Source organism: Podarcis pityusensis, assembly GCF_964106645.2.
Source record: "Podarcis pityusensis genome assembly, chromosome: 4".
Classification (NCBI taxonomy): Eukaryota; Metazoa; Chordata; class Lepidosauria; order Squamata; family Lacertidae; genus Podarcis; species Podarcis pityusensis.
In genome coordinates this window covers 47,522,190-47,527,621 of record NC_138027.1, presented here as the reverse complement: position 1 = coordinate 47,527,621, position 5,432 = coordinate 47,522,190, and the positions used below count along the sequence as shown (strand labels likewise).

The 5,432-nt window shown below is 39.9% G+C and overlaps 1 long non-coding RNA gene across 1 annotated transcript; it reads left to right on the top strand.

Moving 5' to 3' along the window:
- Window positions 1-2,092: 2,092 nt before the first annotated feature.
- On the top strand, window positions 2,093-5,125 carry LOC308476011. Its single transcript, XR_013985639.1, has 3 exons — window positions 2,093-2,181; window positions 3,483-3,652; window positions 4,257-5,125. It is a non-coding gene; the product is annotated as an uncharacterized lncRNA (long non-coding RNA).
- Window positions 5,126-5,432: the final 307 nt, after the last annotated feature.

Below are 5,432 nucleotides of genomic sequence, written 5' to 3'. Positions count from 1 at the left end.
GCGTTCAGTCCCTTCCTTTCTTCAATAGAAAATTCCATTGTCTCCTTTAGCTGAACACCCTGTAGACAAAATATTATTTCCGTTTTGCAGCTTTCCCAGAAGATAACCAGTCCTGTAAAATTCCAATGGTGTTTTTCCACTTACGACCATCTTTGTAATGTCCCGAAACTCCTCTAGGGGGATGTTGTAACTTTGTTTTCTCTAGTCCAAAAGTCCAATTGTTATCCATGTTTTCGCCATTTTGTATCCGAGTTTTAAAAGTTGTAGCAAATTGTAACAAATTTAGCCCGCAAAGTTCTCATAATAAAATCCTCTCCGCTTTCCGACTTTGACAGCTACTTTGACAGCTGTCAAAATCTCCGACTCTTTTCACCAGGCTCTCTCTTCAATCACCCCGGTTCCCAGGGGGGGGGTTACGATTCTTCTCCCTCAATTCGTCCTCCAGCACAGTTCTTATGATTCCCCATCGTGGAATTCTTAGTTTTTATCAGCAATACAAATCTTTTTGGACCTTGGTTTCCCCGTCCTTGTCTTGGAAGGTTTACAATAGGGGGGGGGACTGACTTCCTTTTTGGATCCCCCCCCGCTCGTGTCCAATTCAGAAAGAAATTCTTTTTTTCCTCCTTTTAAACCCAGTTTCCAAATTACTCACGGGTTGTTGTTAAAAAGTCCGAATTTTCAATGGAAGAAGTCAGCGCTCTCCGCCGGATGGCATGCGGCTGCGCTCGGCAGGGATAGCAGAGGACTCAAAGCACCACGCTTCTCCCCGGCACCCGATCCGTAGCCTTTAAAAAGGCTCCTTCACGAGTCGGGAGGGCGCTGGCGGTGCCAGCCGAGTCTCCATGTCCACGGCCCTCGTGGCCGTGGTTTTTAAGGGTCCCCGCATCGCCGGTGCGGTAGGACCCAGCCCCTGCCGAGCAGGCTCCCTCCGGAGCTCGGAGGGAGTCCGCCATTCGGCGATGGCGCCAACCCGGAAGTCTCCAGAGCAAATTCTTGGCCCATGTAAGTTAAAACAAAAAAGAGGAGAAGGGGAAAAAATATCTGATCCCAGATGCTCTTCCATCATAAATGTCTTTTAATGTTGGAAGGAATCTATGCCGTTCTTTTTTCAGCCTTTGAATCATAGAGCTCTGGAGAGCTCCAGGCAAGAGAAAATACTGTCAAAAGGGAATTGTCAAAAAGAAAGAGTTATTTAAACTCAGAGTTCTATTCTATTTACTTTTATTTTATATAGCAGATATTAATTATTATTGCATAAATTCCATTCACTGGGCCATTTGCACATGCCTTATGGCAGGTGGGCAAAACCTTTGGCGCGCCAGATGTTGCTGAACTACAGCTTCCTGGAAAGCAGGGCCAATGGTCAGCAATGATGGGAGCTGTAATTGAGTAACATCTGAAGAATCACAGGTTCTCCATCTCAGCCATATGAGGTGGAAGGTGAAGCCATTTTGCTTTACATAGATATGTGGAAGTGAGTTGTGATTAGCTTATAAGGAGGAAACTAATATTATGCTTACAACCTGGCTGACATGCTCTGTTCTTATTTTGTATCAAAATGTCGACAATATGGTTTTTGGGTAGGGGATTGGTGTCTAAGTCTTACTCCTTCTCATTTAGTGTGTGAGCACTTCTAAATCACACTAAATATGATTAATAACAATACAGATAAAATGTTCAGCATTTTTCAGAATCTAGTGATAACACAACATACAAGTTCCATTATTTGTATTTTCATTTAAATCCACCAAAGGTGACTTTTTTCTTATCATTTTTTTCTTCCTTTTTTATTCAGTCACTTTCAGTTTGTCCTAAGACTAGCTTGTATGAAGCGAAAGAATTTTAATTGGAATACCATTGCCCCCTACTGTTATGCACATCTTTCTTTGCCTCTCAAGGTGATCTGAATTTCTGGTGTCATTTTATGTTTGACATTTATTTTGCCCCATCACCAATCCTAGATTGCCTTGCTATCTTTTTCTACCCTTTTACTGCCTATTTGAAAAGGAACTGTTATTCTGACACAACAGGTCCCATTAGAATGTTGCGTTCATCCAGTGGAGAAGTAATATGTGTCCTGTATTGCAGGAGTTAGACAACGTAAGGCCTGTCAGCTGCATCCAGACCAGCAAATGGATCACCCTTGGGAAAACCTTTCCTTCGGGTCAGGGCAGCATGAAGGTATGGGCAGTATCTGGCTCTGAGGGCAAGAGGAGCAAACTGCCTCAGGTTGAGAGCATTCTGGATGTCATATATGGCCTCTCCCTTCCACAGCAAGTTTGAACAGGAATATGAGGAGCTGTTACAATTCCCATGGCTGCTGAAATATCCTCTTTACAGCCATCTGCATGCTAACATGACTGTCAGAGAAGAATTACGATACTGTTACACACATCCCACTTATCTGAGCAGTGAGAACTTCAGGACTGCAGCACACAGTCAGTTTCTGTTTCTGTAGGCTGTGTCATTTTTTTGAGATATAAGGTCTTATTTATAAGTTAAGTTTATATACAACTTAACTTAAACAGGTGTTCCAACTGGTTCCCATCAGATTACTAGAGGGAGACAACCTTATTCAAAAAATGAAAAAAATAGAAAGTTATTATCCAATTTAAACAGAAACCAATTAAAATGTAAGTATTTTCACATACTAGTCATTGCCCTGATTTCTCTTGTTGTGTTGAGTATATCCACTGATTCTGGTAGAATTTAATTACATTAAGAAAAAGCATATAGAAAATGACATATTAACTTCTTAAGAAATAAGGAGGAAGTCCTGCTGAATCAGACTAAGGGCCCATCTAATCTTGCTTTCTGTTTTCACAGTGGACAACCAGGACAAACACATAGGATATTCCTACCTGGTATTTGAAATCATCCCAAGACTAACTAAAGGACCCATATTCAGTTGAGATTGCTTCAGCTCGATTTGGTTCTAGAATTAGGATTTGGCTGAAGCAATTGTACACCCCTAGAATATATACCCTTTTATGTCCCAGTAAATATCATTAATTATTTTTAAAGACTATTTATATCCCACCTTTCCAACAGAATATTGCTCACAGTGGGAAACAATGATAGGAAACTAATCAACCTTGAGAGTAAATCATATTAAAAATGCACAACAAAAATCACACACCAAAGAAATAAACAGCACTAATAACAAAGACAGCACTAGCTATAGCTACAATTAGCAGAAACATTTCCAAAAAGCACATTGCTTTAAAAAAGAAATATTTCAGTGTTGAGTGAAACAATATGTTAACTTCATCTGCAACATAGACAAAGTTTACATGATTAACCAAAGCGCTGAGGATCTTGTGAACTGGCTCAAAACATGGATTATTGAAAGCATAAATAACAACTAAATATGAAGAAACATGAACACAATAATGATTGCATCATTGGCAGAGCCTTTAGCAGAAGGTAATGTTAACTTTTGTTTTGTTTCCTCCCCCCCTCACATTTTCTCCTATTGTCAGATATCTCATCTGAGGACCTGAACTATTGGCCCATCCACTCTCTTCTGACCACACATCTGGCAGCCTAAGCAAGGCATGTCAGTAAGTCCATATGCCAGGTCCAGTATATCCAGCTCCTCCTCACTGATGGTGTTTGCTTGTCAGAATGCATCGACCTTGAAGATATGATGGTGAGTGGAGCAAGCCAATAGGCCTTCACATACACCAAAGCTGTTGATTCCTAAGGGCTTTTCTCAAATGCAACAATAGATCTCCCTTTGCTTTTATTAAAACACAACCAGATTCTAAATGAATCTGCATGAATGCACTGGATGCATGTCAATCTATGGAAAACAATCAATGAGATCAAAATGAGATCAAAAGAGAAAGGATTTTGGAATGGATGAAAAACATCAACACTTTATCTTTCTATCTTTTGGTTTATTACTCCAATTGGGCTCAACGGAGCTTCCTATAGACCATTAAAAAGGCAGTTGGAGTTTTCAACCCGTTACCAGTGCAGAAATATCCAAAACATCCCTTATGAAACAGCAGGGGATCTGGCTGAAATTAGCACAAATTACAATATATCCTACTTTGAAGGTGAGGAAAAGAGACAAGGTTGTAATTATATAAATGACTATGGGGGGAAATGTGGTACTGTATACAGTATATTCAGAGTAATGGGAAACAGTAATTGGAGGCAACGTACATAGAGCTGATAATTTTCTCTTCTCTCTTTATCTGTTATACCCTTTAGCACTATCTAACTTTTGCTTTTATATTATTATTCAGATTTATAAATATGCAGTACTCCATTCCACATTATTGCAACATTGAGAAGGCAGACTGCATTGACTGCGACTGACGATGCTGCTGTGACTAAGTTACAGTTGCTGTGGAAACCATTTTATTTTTACTTTTTTATGAATTTTGAAGATTACACCTTAATACCACATTAACATGGTCAATGGAAAGGAACACAAAAATTGTCAAAAAGGTAATCCGTTTCAGGTTGGTATAAGAAAAAGAAGACAATCATATTATTACTACAATGAGTTGATAGGAACAGGTGAGCACAATAGTTCTCTTGCTAGGGAGTGCATTTCACTAAGAAGAAGAAACAGGCCATTGCTGGAAAAGGTGTGTTCTCCTCTGTCCACCCCACCCACCTCTAGGTGTTGACTATCTGCATAGGGCGAGTTAGATCTACATAATCATCCTTTGTAATCATGCACCTTTCTTCCCAACAGCTTTATTGACTGATGGCACTGACAACTCTCAAGTGCTAACTTCCCATGGTAGGAGTACCCAGAATCTTTCAGTCTCTTAAGTCATTCCTTGAATGTGTGGAGCAGGGATGGGTAGCTGGTGGCCCTCCAGATATCGCTGGACTCTGACATGCATCAGCCCTAGCCAGCATGGCTCATGGAATGGGGACCACCCCCCCCCCCAAGGTCCCAGGGGGTGCATTACAACAATTAAACAATAACTAAAACATATTAAAACCAGTCTAATTACAGAAATAAGGTGGGTCTTACAAATATACACCTCAGATGTCAAAAGCCAGGGCAAAGAGGCGTATTTTGAGCATTTGCTAAAAGCTGTATAATGAAGATGCCAGATGGACCATAAATATCAAGTCAACAACTTCCTTTTTTAAAGCAAACCTTATTTCTTCAGTGCTTATTTCATTGGATATTTGTATTTAAAGTTCTTATGATGTCCATTAAAGTTGTACGGTATGTCTTAACTATAGACTACAAAAGACTTTTGAAGAAAGAGGGACCTGTGTTTATTTTTTTCTCAGCTATAACTTGGCATGTAGGGAATGGGGGGAAGCTGGCCAGGAGAAATCTACCCAGCTTCCTTGACCTCTAAAGAATCACATGTAAAAACTTTTGAAAAGTATTGTCGTCAGTGATTACTTTTCCTATTATTATTTTTAAAACTGTTTTGAGTATCGCTATT